Below are 15,215 nucleotides of genomic sequence, written 5' to 3' on the forward strand. Positions count from 1 at the left end.
TTCTGGTCTTCGTCCATTCCACTTGGACACCAGTCTCTACATATTGGCTTCTAATCACCACCATCTTCTGGTCTTCGTCCATTCCACTTGGACACCAGTCTGTACAGTCCCTGTCAAAAGTTTCTGGACATTTTCATTTGGCTGCCATTTTGTTCCTATTTGAGCTAGAATAACAAAATAGGACTTTCTAAATAGGTTTACTTCTCAAAATTATTTTAAAATTACAAATGACACTGTGGCGCTAATAGGGCGTTAGCCATAGCGGAAATAGTAAAGCCCCCCGATAATGACGTTACGAAATAATGCTTCAAATATATCAACAATGCTATCGTTGCACGCGTCTTGTCACGTAGAATCCGAAACTGTTTTCAAATTGTAAATCGGTTTTGAAAATCAAAAGTTATGACAAAAAACGTGACGTTCAAAACAATAGCAAATAAGCCTAACGATTATATATTTTATCTATATCACCTTAGGTCAGTAGTAAAACATTACGATCAGAAAAACAGGATGTTCAAGCCATAGCATGGTTTTACTCTGAAATTATAGAAATGAGGTTTTAAGAATTACGTTCAGTAATTTATTTATTTATTAGTTAATTGCCAGTAGGGTCTTGATTTTAAAAGGACAATAGGGTTCCAACTTAGAAATAACGGTTTTGGATGGCTCTTTGGAAAGTAGAAATTTTGGATTTGTGTGCAGGGTAGTGTTAAGTCTGTGAATTTGGAATAATAAGCAAGTTGTAATTGCTAAAGTGGAAGGATTTTTGACATTAAAAATATTGCAAATATTCTATCATGTGCGAAGTTTGCGTTTTGGGTTTAATTCTTCTGTGGCTTTTCTGTAGTAAATGTTTTAAGCTCTTAAAGAATAAAATATTTTGTGTAGCTTCTGGGTGGGTGGGTTTTCGATGATTAATGTTTTTGTGTCTTTTCGGTAAATAATGTTTGGGTGTCTTTTCGGTATAAAAATGTTTGGTTGGATTTTGTAAGGAAATGTTTTGAGTGCTTGGAGAATAAATATCGTGGCAGAACTCCTGTTTGCAGAATAGGTGACGTGTCTACCATGGAAATGTAGCGAAGAATCGGGGATGAAGATTCACGATGACATGAATTAGAGAAGAATCTAACAACGACAAATTCTTGAAGAAGGATACGAATAATAATTTTTATTGTGAAATGGATGGTAATCTCCGAAGATAATGGTTCGAATTATTATATTATTTAAATTAAAAAGACTCATTCGCCCTAATGGCATGCAAATATTGATATTCGAATACTCCTCCTTTTGTCTGGAAGTTTAATTTTTCCACCACTTTTGAAATTAGACAACTATCTCTTTAACTTTTAGAATGCCATATATTTTTTGTTAAATCTAAGGTTAATTATAGAACGTTGTATTTAAAAAAGTAGTCTTCAAAAAATGAATGAAATGGATTTTCAATGTGTATATAAAAAACTATATAAGTAGTTCACTGGAATTTACATAGTCATCAACATTATAATAATAATAATAATAATAATAATAATAATAATAATAATAATAATAATAATAATAGAGGCTGGGCTCCATGAAACGAGAAATAAATACCTTTTGTATTTTATTTCCGAGTAGGTAGGCAGCCTTGTTTTTTAAGCTTGCAGCATGGCAAGCACTTAATTCATCAACCACGCCAAAGTGTATAATCACGGTAAACAAGTGCCTGCCTACGTTGGATATGATGTTACGATTTACGTTTATTCACTAATGAAAATATTCAGGAATTTTATCATGAATATTTGGAAAAATTCAATCATGAATATTTTTGAAAATTTGATCATGAATATTTTTGAAAATTTGATCATGAACATTTTTAAGAATCTCATCATGAATATTTTCAAGAATTTAATCATGAATATTTTCAAGAATTTAATCATGAAAATTTAGAAAAATCAATCATGATAACTAAGAAAAAATCCATCTTGAATATTTGAAAAACAGTTCTTCATGAATATATAGAGAAAAAATGCATCATGAATACTTGGAAAAAAATACATCTTGAATATTTTCAAATTATAACGAATGGTATTATAGATGTTAAGCCTAAAAGTGTCTGACTTTTACTAGACGTCCTTAAGATTTAAATTGAAAGTCCCAATGTAAAAAAAAACTCGATGTCTTAGATTAGTGGTGTCTTAGAAATTTGAGTAACAAATAGGGCATTGTAGAACATGGGTTTGATTTACTGGTCTTCCAGTACTAATTTCTGTATTAGTATACTTACGACGGTTTATTAACTTATGCAAAAAACGCGATACAGGATTGATTGACGTATAAACAGCTGGTAGTGTGTTCAAAACCTGTTCAATATCTCGATTTACATATTAGAACTGAAAAATTGCTTTTAGGTTATATCGATTCACACGGGTATACGGACTAAACACTTCCAAGACAAAGAACCCCAGGCATAATCTCCAATTACTGAAATTGTAAAAAATCCCCCATCCCCAGACAAAATCCTCGGTTGTTAACCCTATCCGAGAAAAGTGAAAAACCCCCCGATAATTATTCCCATCATAGAAAAAATACATTATCAATATAATCCGAAACACTTCAGCAATCCGGTAGTGCAATAGATCAGGCGTTGGACAATTTCTAATTAATTCGTTGACTTTTATTCATTTCAAGGGAGAAATAAGTTCAACCACTGAAAGAACACTTGTGGGAGTTTTAGAATTACTCATACCATTCACGGGGTCTCAGGAAACTCTTTGCCAAATTTCAACCTTCTGTTTTGGATAAAGAATGCGCGCGAGGAAATTTGTTTTCACGCTATAGGGTAGGCAACTCCCCTATCTCCGACAGCAGCTTATTCTGTATATACTCTATTTTCAGCTTCGGTTGTTAGCACGCGCAAAGCTAGGTCTCTATGTTATGTAGCTTTCGGCGTGCTGACAAGAGACGAAGAAAAAAAGGATTATAAATGTCCGCGAGATTTTTATCTCAAATGCACGGACCTGTAGGCTTTAGTTTCAAATACATGCATAGTCGTATGTAATCAATTGGTGGGTCCTTCAAACATTATCAAGGAACGTTGCGCTATTAAAAATAGCGAAAATTATTTCTTGAGATTCCCAAAAGATTTAGAAACGTAATAAATATTTATAATACTAACTCTAACATCCTTCTTAATAGTCTAAATTAGTATTACTTGAAATTTTAAAAGTCACTGGCTCGACTATGAAGTCGACACTCGACAGTCGAGGCACTTCAACTTTTTTCGAAGCCTACTAGAATTTCCGCCCATACATTTGACCTAAAACTCGCGGATATTTTAAATCCAGAGAAACATTATTTTCTTCGTCTCTTGTCATCACGCACAAAGCTACGTTACATAGAGACCCAGCTTTGCGCGTGCTGACAACCCAAGCTGAATCAGATTATACAGAATAAGCTGTCGTCAGAAATAGGGGAGTTGCCTATCCTATAGCGTGAAAACAAATTTCCTCACGCGAATTCTTTATCCATGCTCCTATGACACCCGGAAGTAGGATAAAAACCCTTGGAAAGAAAAAGAGACTGAGATCCGCCTTTTTACATAAATAGAAATTGATTTTTAACATTTTTAGCGGTAGAACTTTTGGTAAACATTATATTTTACAATATTATTACAACATTTACATACGAAAAGGTTTCCTCTAAAATAGCAATAATAGCGCTTAATAAAAATTATAATATTTGAAAAATGCTAAAACCATTCATAATTTGATATCGCAGCTTTTTGAAGATCATTTCATCACCTAATAGAGAAATTATGAAAGGCAACATATAAATTCTATTATTTGAGTGTTAAAAAATGGCATTCTTTAACTTCCGTTTTAAGACTTTTACCCTACTAAACCACATTAAGCCTTTCGAGTGGATGGGCATAAATTGGTGCACATCCATCCTCTAAAAAATTATCTGGCCATCGTGTCCGACGATGAAACGTTTATCATTCGTAAAGTCTACACTAACTGCTCGAGTGTCTAATTTGTGTTCTCTGTTCCAGGGTTGTTTGATTTAAATCAAGCGATTTTTTTTAAAAAAATCATTTGATTAAAATCAAGAATATATTTTTATTTTTAAAAAATGTTTTCTAAGATTCCAAGAAGTAGGTTAAGAAACTCGAGAAGAAACTTAACTAGAAAAGACCTATAATTAAAAACAATCATAGTGTTGTTATATTTCAGTTTAAGTTTTTCCCAGAACTTCAGTTTGTCTTGCTGGATAGGCTAAGAAATGAAATAGCGGTCAAGCTAGTTTTTTTATACAAGCATTTGAATAGCAACAATATCCAATAGCTGCTTAAATGTCATGATTATTTTCCTTTTGGTTAGTTTTGACTCAAGACTTTTCATGTTGGTAATTTACTATCTAGTAGTTCAATAAAAAGACAATAAATCAATTAAAATTAAAAAAATCCGATTTAAATAAAAACATCAATTATTTTGTTTTTTTGAAAAAATCAAAAAAATCAACAACCCTGCTCTGTTCCAAATTGAAGCCTCTTTAGACTTTTAGAGAAAATAAACTTCACGTTTCTTAAGTGCCACGCGAAGCGTTCAAGAAGACCCTGTCTCACCAAAGTTCATCTTACGGTTTTAAACTTATTTGAAGTTGCTCACAAGTATCACGCTTAAAAAACTTCTCGGAGGTCAAATCTTTGGTCGTCCAATTCTTTGCCTATCACCTCCATCGTTAAATTAAGTTTTTAAGAATGTCTATTTTCAACCAAAAACTAATTTTTATCTTCCACTCGACGAAAAAATATTTTCACCTATTCCAAGTTTACTATATAAAAGAGACCGCAAACCACTCTTTTTATCAGTTAATTTTCATATTCTCCGAACAATTAAAATGGCTGATAGAGTATTAATTCGTCGTCAAATTGTTGAACTTCATGAGCAAGGTCTTTGCAATAGAGCAATAGCGCGGCAATTAAATGTTTCACCGACCACAGTGGCTACATGGATTGATCGTCAAAGAAATAATGAATTTAACGGTGGAGCTGATAGGGAGAGAGCCGGACGACCAAGGGCCCTAACGGACAGAGACCTCCGTCTGATAGGTCGGACGAGTAGGGCACAACCTTTTTTAACCGCGAGGCTCGTTAGAGCTGAACTGGAGCTGCAAGCCAGTGTAAGAACTGTGGGAAGAGCCTTGGCAAGCCAAGGGCTGCACGGAAGGGTCGCTTGCCAAAAAGATAAGTTGACTGCGGCAAACCGACAAGCGAGGTTCGAATTTGCTCAAGAGCATTTAAATTGGACACTGGAGCAGTGGGAAACCGTGGTCTTTACGGATGAGAAGAGTTTCGTCGTTGGACATAATGGCCAGGTAATTTTAATTAGTTCGGAAGTGTGTTGAATGAGGAGATAGACATAGAGTAACAAAGCCTATCGTTAGAGTATTTATTACTTTACACTCGCTCACCATTAATCAAGTATGTTTGACGTTTTAAAGATATGGGTTAGAAGACCTGTTGGCATGCGCTACAGAGAGCCCTACATCATCGAGGTTCAACGCAGTGGTCGATTTTCCGTAAACGTTTGGGGTTGGCTATCGGCGGTGAATTCCGGATGTTTGGTTCATATCGAAGGACGAAACAATGCCCAACGATATGTCCAACTCTTGGAAAACGACGCTTTGCCCAGCATATTGGAAAGGTTCCCCGACGGAAACTTTACCTTCATGCACGACCGCGCTCCAATACATACGGCAAGATTGGCCACAGAAGCGCTGGAGAGGCTTAGTGCGACTCACGGTTTTAGGGTAAGTGTCTTATCACCGATGTTAAATGTTCTATCACAGCTTAATTAACAATAGCATTACATTATTTCTGTTAATGTATCGTAAAGGTTATGAACTGGCCTTCAAAAGGGTGCGACATGAACCCGATAGAAAATCTCTGGGCGGAAATGGTCCGAAACGTTGACCATGTCAACGTTAGAAATGCAGAACAATTACTGGAAGCTGTGCAAAAAGCTTGGCGAGATCTAAAATTAAACGTGGAGTTATTCCAGTCCTACCACAACTCGATGCCTAATAGGATTCGAGATGTCTACGAAAACCAAGGATATTGGTCGCGTTATTGAAACGTCGTTTTGTGCAATAAGCCCATTTATTTTTTTGTTTTTTCTTTATTCCAAGTATGCCAAGTTAAATAACCCCGATTTATAAAATATATGCAGCTATGTTTCTATAATGTCCAATGCTAAGTAACATTATTTTGTTTTGGTTCGAATGCGGTCATCATACTTAGAAAATATAGCGGCCACACATTTTCGATTTATGTTAAAACTATTTCAAATGTGCAGGATTTAAGCAAATTCAACACTAAACCGATAAAGCTCGAAAGTATAGAAAACTTTAGCACATAAATATATTTCTGTCATAAGAATAATTGTAGTCATAACCGTAAACATACTTCAATAATTTGAATTACATCAGGGATTCTACATGTAAGAGGTATCGGAAGCGGACATATAACCAAAGTTAAACATCTGGCTCGGGCAGAGGGGTCTTTTAACTAGTAGAGGCGAAGGCTAGTGGTCCCTTTCAAGGACAAATTGAAAACAAATCCAAAGCTGGTGAAACACGGCTCAACTGCGCATGGCACACCGCTGCCGGAGCCACTCGTTTCTGATCCCTCTTACATCTAGAATCCCTGAGATTGATAAACATACGCGTAGTATTAAATGAAGGGCCCTTGTAACCATTCCCCATAATTTGTAACACTTTTTCTATATTCTTCATTTTCGATTTTCATCTATTTCAGATATTATGTCACTGGAATTCGATCAAACATTATTATAGACCAATTTGAAATTTCCTTGGCATAAGCCAACACTCAAGGGGTAAGCCCGCCATCGGGGTAAACTCGTGATTCTAAGAAGCTCCGCTAGAGGCAGTGCGAGTTGGCAATAGCCTCCTGCATGGCGTGAGCTCGGGACCCAATATAGCCGTGCTTCTTGGCGTGAAGCAGTTTACCCCGATGGCAGCCTCGCCCCTGCGTGTTATTTTATCTGTGTGTAATTTCCGAATTGGTCTATTAAAGTCCATTCTAACATCTATTCCTTAAGAGTTTCACAACCTTCAATACACGTTGCTCCGCATTCGAAACATTTATTCTCTAAACGCTTCAAATGTATAATTAAACTTAAGTCCAACTCCTAGCCCAGTATACGTGATTTACGAGAAGCTTCCTCTAGGGCGCTGCCATAGCGAGTGACAGCCGGGCGTGCCTTTGTTAGTGGCTGACATGGAGAGTGAGTAAACGTGCCTCTGTAGCCTTGACTGAAGAATTCTCTGAAAAGGGGGAGGTAACCTCGTAAGTCCTGTATAGAGCCCCTCCCTTCAACACATAATGAAACGTTTAAATTATCTTAATGGCTCACTTAAACTATGTTTTGCCAACGCTGCTGACGGAGACGGCAAACAATACCAATGGGCCTTAGTTGCTAACTCGCTATAAGGAAAATAAGACTCGCCTCTTCTTTCATCCCCCCCCCCGTCGCGGGGAAGGGGGGTCGTGGACAATGACGTGCGCCAAAATAACCCTGTTCTCCATTCCTTCTTAGAAAATTAAATGTGTTAATAATAAAACGAAAAGCCACCCAAATAGTATCGATCAAACATTTATTTTCCCAGGCGCCAAATACCATCATGCAAAATTCTGGAAACGTTTTCTTCTCGAAAATCCTCTCACTTTTAACCTATCACAAAACTCGTGTATTATATTTAATTCACTGAATACCATTTATGCAAACTCTAATTGTAATTCAAACATTTCTCAATTTCCAAACCGCCCTGAACATTCATTCCCATGTTAGTCTCTTCCCTTATTGCGTAACACCCGGTTTTCACTGGGCGAATTTTATGCGTTTTTCGCATTATTTTACGGAAAAGGAAAAACCTTTCCTCTTTTTTTTTGGCGAATTTCGCGATTTTGCGTTGTGGGTGCTATTTCTATTTTTGCGAATTTTCCCGAGGCGCGTTTTTCTTTTCCGTTGGCACGAACCAATTATTGAAGGTTTGCTGGTCACGTGGTTAAGTCATCGCTTTTAATATTTCTGAATTTCAGGGGTTGACCATCTTGTTTATCTCCGCTTTTCCTTTACTACAGAGTTAAGTTGATTCTGATACAACAAAATAATCGTTAGGCTTATTTTTCATCATTTTGGACGTCGCGTTTTGGGTCATAACTTTTGACTTTCTAAACCGATTTTCAATATGAAAATAGTTTTGGATTCTGTGTGGCAAGACGCGTGCAATGACCCCATTGTCGACCCATTTGGTGCATTATTTCGTCATGTCATTATCGGGGGTCTTTACCATTTCCGGTATTACTATCACCCAAATTATGCAAATGTGCAATATTTCTGCGCAAAATAATTTCGTGAAGCAGATCTATCTAGAAAGTCCTATTTTATTGCTCTAGTGCAAATAGAAATTAAATGGCAGCCAAATGAAAATGTCCAGAAACTTTTGTCGGGGACTGAATACAATATTCTTGGCGCGATCTCAAGTTGAACGTGGAACTATTCCAGGCGTATCATCATTCAATGCCTAGTAGAGTTCGGGAGGTTTACGAAAACCAGGGATATTGGTCACATTATGACACCGTAAACTTCGCATTTACGTCATGTAAAAACTTTAATTTGTTTTGTGTAATTTGTTAGAGTATGTTTAGATCTATTATTAGATTTCATTAAAATTTTCTTAAAATCTTGTATTATAAATATCGTAAGAATTACTTCTAACTGGTATTTATTGGTTTTAGTGTAATGGTGTCCACACATGTAAATACTGAAATAATAACTGGCGAAGTCAACTGGTTTTTCATTGCTCAAGTTTTAATAAAGAAAGAATTAAATATGATCGTATAGTTCTTTTAAAGTTCATTGCACAAGTTGTCCTGTGATCTTATTTAAAACCTAATTACTTCCAATAACGGAAATGTCGACATTGAACTACACACAAACCTCTATCGCGTTTTTCGCAAAAGTAAATAACCATCAAAAGTATACTACAACCGGAAACAATAAAAAATAAACCAACAAATCGAACCCGTGTCCTTAAGTGTTCTCTAAACCATTAATTACTCAAACTTCGAAGACACCACTAATCTAAGACAACAAGTTTAATTTAAACTCGAAATTTTAATTTAATTCACAAGGACACCTACGTAAAGCTCAGTAGCTTGTATGCTTAACATCTATAGTTACAATTTGACTGATAATCTACTCCGAGTCCAAACTCCTTTATCAGAGGTATGAAATTTTGCAGGGACGGTACTCAAATGCAGTAGGCGAGCTCTTAGGTTTCTTCTATTCCACATCATCTTGAAAAATGGCGGCGTCTACGTGTTTCAACCAAAGCTATAACATTTAAAACACTGGTTCCCAACATCCGTAAGACTGACTTCATGTCTTTTGAAGCTCAATTTTCCACCTTCGTTAAAAATGGCGGCCTGAAATGCAATAATATATCTCGATGGGCAACACCGGTAGTTTTTTTTGCTACTCTGTAAATACTAAAGGTTATTGTTTTGAAAACATTGAAGATGGATTTTATTATTCTAAATATTCAAGATGAATTCTTTTCTAAATATTCATGATATAATTTCAGTAAAACATCATCTGCGAATAAAATACTTAAATAAAATAAAATTTCTAACCGAACAACCTTGTAGAAGCTTCAACCTTTGACAGGGCAAGAAAATGGTATTTAACTCTATACATGGGCGCCCGTTAAATTTCTCATTTCAAGTAAAAAATCCATGGCGTCTTAGAGTATTGTGTAAATCATGGCGTCTTAGATTATTGTGTAAATCTAAGTGTCCCTCTATCCATATAGATTATGAAACGTAAACTTTAAACTACAAAAGAATAATATCAAATTATTTTAGGGGAAATAGTCAAGGTTAATAGTGGAAGCAGACTCAATTTAGTTTTTTGCCAAATTAACGATAGTAAAATTGAGATATTAAATTCTCAATGTCACAAACCAAGGCGATTACCGACTATATTATAGCAGGAAAAGTATGGGCTATTGAGTCTGATTGTTTTCCGATGATCATTGAAACTGCTCTACTCTAAGCTAAAAAATATATAGAGCAACCTTCATACGCTGAAACACGACACAATTGCAAACGCTGTGTTTTGTATCGTTTGTAGGGCCTCTCTCTCTTTTTTGCTCTATGTTCCAAAAACAGCCATAATTTTCAAAAAAACAAATTCTTAAGTAAAGTTTAAAGGGATAGTTATCACGTTTAAAATGTGCTGGGAATAAGAAAACTTGCAGAGTAAAGCCGAGAAAGCGGGAATTACGTCAAAATTATCCACGTCGTAAAATATTTTCATGTCATAAGAACTTGCGAATAATTTAACTTGTATACATATATTATTATAATTCAAACCATTCTTATCCACTTTGAATTGAACAATGTCTTCTCAACCATCCTCATGAATTTGCCGTTGAAATGTTATTCCCACAATATTACTTTCAGAGCATTTCTCAACATCCAATTCTCAAGCGTCCAAACATTAATTACCGAACGTCAAATAAGTTCTGTTACCCCTGTATTTTAGTCATGCCACCTATTTTGCTCCATGAACTATCTCTGTAACTTACACCTGTATTTTAGTCATGCCACCTATATTGCTCCATAAACTATCTCTGTTACAACTGTATTTTAGTCATGCTACCTATTTTGCTCCTTAAACTTTCTCAAAGTATATTCTTGAAACACTGTCCATCATTCAATACCGCGGCTCGTCCAACTTTTAATAGCGATTCAACAGATAACGCCGTCTGCCGTAAAATATCCGTCGAAGGAATTATCCCCAATTATCCACCCACTGTATTAGCAACTAGGAAATTATAAAAAATCATTAAACATATCCAAATCTCTAAATATTTAGACGTTTACAAACCGCCACCAATAATCCTCCATTTCCGAAGACTGAGTCTAATTCATAAGTTCCCATTTCTCATATGTCAGTGTGGAACTAAAAATTCTTGGGTTGGAACATCTTGTTTTTCTAATCGTAATGTTTTACTACTGAGCTAAGTTGATATAGAACAAATAAATAATCGTTAGGCTTATTTGCTATTGTTTTGAACGTCACGTATTTTGTCATAACTTTTGATTTTCTGAACCGATTTACAATTTGAAAACAGTTTCGGATTCTACGTGACAAGACGCGTGCAACGATAGAATTATTGATCCATTTGAAGCATTATTTCGTAACGTCATTATCGGGGGGCTTTACTATTTCCGCTATGGCTAACGCCCTATTAGCGCCACAGTGTCATTTGTAATTTTAAAATAATTTTGAGAAGTAAACCTATTTAGAAAGTCCTATTTTGTTATTCTAGCTCAAATAGGAACAAAATGGCAGCCAAATGAAAATGTCCAGAAACTTTTGACAGGGACTGTACATACTGGCTCCTAAACACCACCATCCACTGGTCTTCCGTCTACTCCACATAGACACCAATCTGTATCATTGGCTTCTAACACCACCATCCACTGGTCTTCCGTCTATTCCACATAGACACCAATCTGTATCATTGGCTTCTACTCCATTATCATCGTTTGGTTTTAGGATATACGCGGCGATCAGCTAGGGATACGAGAAACGTCTAGCCTCCCTAGGGTGGGATCGCCACCAAAGGTTTTCGCAATTGCGCTTTTTCCTTACCATTATAATGGAAAAGAATCGTATATATACCCCAAAATTTGAAGAAAGTGGGCAAGAGGGGTACCCTTCACTTTAAACATCAATATTAGCAAAGTTTGAGATGATAATAGGTATAACTTTATTTTAAACGATTTAACTATTATTAATGTTAATTATTGAAGATTAAAATAATTAAAAATAATTATATTTATTTAAATATTAAAGATAAACTTCTCGTGCAAAGAGAGAGATTATCATCGCCTCCTGTATCTGCCAAGGCCCGTGCATGCGATATATTTCATTCATTGCCTCCTATCTATCAAGGCCCGTGTATTGTGATATATTTTTCAAAACAACAACCAAAATGGGAAGCTCCTCTCAGAAACATAATAATTTCTTTTCTCTGTATATGAAATGAAAATATGGATAATATTGCGCTCCTTCTTTAATGGTATCAATCCTTGCCTGTCTATTAATATTTTACGTAGTAGTAATACGTTTTTAGCGAAGTCTAGAGAGGATAAACATAAGCGAGATTGTTTCGGAAAAAAAATACTGCTTCCACTAATGGGTTTATACTCCTTGTTACTCTTGTTGTCTGTGTGTGTCCGTCCATTGTCGCGTTAGCAGTTAGCCTTGTGTTGATGTGTTAAGAAATCATACAGAACCATAATATTCCCTTTTTCCATAATATAAAGCGAATATGTGGAAGTATTTTTCGTAATTATGATGCATTTAGTACTTTTGTAGCTTTAAAGCTCAGTTTCATTTTGATATTACAAAGATTTTTTTTAATATTGTTATTTGAAATGGCTGTTTATATATTGCTTAAGCTATAACACATCTGTATATAGAATAATCCTTGATTTAGTGATTTCATGAAGAAAATTAAGACCTAGACTCCGGCGCGTATAACAAGTGTTATCCGCAATAGACTTAGTGAAACAAAGAGTAAATAATTGAGGCCTGAGGTGAAGTAAACTCTTGGCTTTGATTTTCATGTCTGAAATGAACAGACATCAACGGTTCAGAGTGAGCCGAAAGTTAAATACACTCTTAAATAATAAGGTTAGTAAAAGGGCTAATGGTAAACGGGTAGTAACTACAGACTTATTATTCTCTTTATGGTGCGCATTGACTATTGGTGCGTCTAGCTACAATTTAGCTTTGGTGTTATTTAACGTTAACATTCATGTTGGCAAACTAAGAATATTGTTGAGGTGAGACGAGACGATAGTGTTTACACTGCAAACCAGTTGTGAATGTAGCTTTCAGAATATAGGGTAAACAGCTGATGCGTAGACTTCATTTCCTGTTCTTTTCCCCATTGACTGATTTCCATGTGTCCAAGATTTTTCCTTATTGGATGTAAAATGTCGTCTGCTTTACTGTACATTCGCTATGTTTGGAATACTGCTTCAATATTTCGTAAATTTTTACTTCAAAAAAGTGAAATAATTCCATATCTAGGTAAATACGTTTGTAGTAGTAGACCTCTTGACACGGAGAGGTAATATTTTGGTTTTCCCAACTTGTTACTGAATCTTTCGGTTAGATGGTATTGATGACAACAAAATAAATTATTTCAATTAAAATAATTCAGTAAGAGTTATAAAAACGTATACTTACAATCCGCGACCTTGGCCCAAATACTTAAGCAGTCGACAGGGTCACGGGGTTGAACTTTGTTTATTTTTCGGTCGTATCAGCGCCCCCAAACGGGAAAACACGGCGAACTAAATTAGTTAAAAAAAATATTCTCGCTTCGCCACACGCATGGGCCTAGTTCATCCCGGAGGCTCCGCCAGGATTAAGAGAGAATTGGTTTTGTCTTTATTATTAAAGGCTCGTTTGGATTCTCTTCTAATTTTCTCTTTTTAACTTTATCATTGTGGTCACTATTTCCTGGAAAATGCATAAATTCCCACTTTACAGTAATGCATTGTATTTCACAATTGTTTTTGCCAATTTTTTATGTTTCTGGTGCATATTGTGATGAGAAATCAACTGAGGTTACTATCGTCTCCATTTTGTTTTGAAATCGCTTCAACGCCGAAGGTTAAACCAAGGAGTATAAATGTCTGAACTACTTTCAGTCACGAGTTTCCAAGTCCATTACTCACTAGTAAACTAAATAGTTATAGGCGAAACTTTGATGCCCGCGCTTTTTAACACGGTCTCTATGGCCATTTTCATACTTTTCCCCTCATCCACTTTTGATATGATTGATACTAGCTTTTACCCGCGAAGTCGCTCGCATGCACTAAGAACTTCCATCAAAATGGTGTAAAGAATGGATAGATTTTACTGATGACTAATATTTTTGGAGCACCGCAGGAGCGAAGACACTCGGCGTTGCCCGTCAGCCCGTCGGGACATTTTTTATTACTATTCACGCGGACATCATTCCATAAAGAAGAGTTTTTAAATTTCTGGCCGCCATTTAAAAAGATGGCAACAAGGCGTTAGGGGGTCAAGTGACCTCCTTCGGACACGGGTCAGTCGGCACCTATAGGGTAGGATCGCCGACATGTGTCTTATTCCCTCAAACTTTGCCGCCCATAAGCTTGGCTTACAGGAGTTCGCCACACTCCCGGCTTTTCAACTTTCTTTTTTACAATTTTTACTAACAAATTCTTTTTTGCAGGGCCCAAAATAGATTTTGATTAATTTTTACTGGTTTTCAAGTAGTATAGAAAAGAAACTATCATGCCATTGACGCTCAGTTGACGCCTGACACCAAGATGGCGTCCTCAAACTTGGCGTCAGACTTTTCGGCGGGGAAACACCGAAGGGAACCATTGACCACTTGACACCATGTTACCAAATTATCGTACCAAAGACGCTCTAAGTGCCTCCAAAATAGCGGTAAAATCAATGCGGGTGTATTTATTCTAAAATCAGTACAAGGGTCCTGAAGGAGAAAGGTAAATAACGTCTCCAAGCGTTTCTCACATCCAGCCTTTGGCCTTAAGTGTATTAATACTATCAGGAATGTATGGAGGGGCTGGAATGGCTAAGGGGGCTCTCGTTGTACCCTTGATAGTGGAAACATAAGGCGAATCCTTTTTTATTTTGAGAAGTGTAGCTCCTCCCCCTACGTCTGTTTAACTGTCTACCGAAGGCGAAAAATGTCATGACTTGTTAAAAAAGGTATGGCAGAAGCGAGCTTTTAGATTTTTTAAAGTTAAATGCGCTGATTCGCCGCCGTTCGCGTTCATATTCGATTCTCTCATCCTAGCCAGAGGACCTAGGGTAGAGGGTGGAGAATTATAGCAAACAAGTTTTTTTGGCAGCCAATGAATGAATGAAAATAATTTAAGTGGTAAATACGATTTTTACGTCAGGCTATGACGTCACTAGCGTAAATTAAGCCACGCCAGTTGTTTCCAAGATCATTTCACGCCGATTTGTATTTGACCTTAGCCATTCCAACCCTTCCATACATTCCTGATACTATGTGATGAACATGTATCACTGCATCCTATTTCGCCTTTTTCAAAACCTAGC

This window comes from Phalangium opilio, unplaced genomic scaffold (genome assembly GCF_054372755.1).
Source record: "Phalangium opilio isolate 3A_F unplaced genomic scaffold, DU_Popi_V2 ptg000390l_1, whole genome shotgun sequence".
NCBI classification, from domain to species: Eukaryota; Metazoa; Arthropoda; class Arachnida; order Opiliones; family Phalangiidae; genus Phalangium; species Phalangium opilio.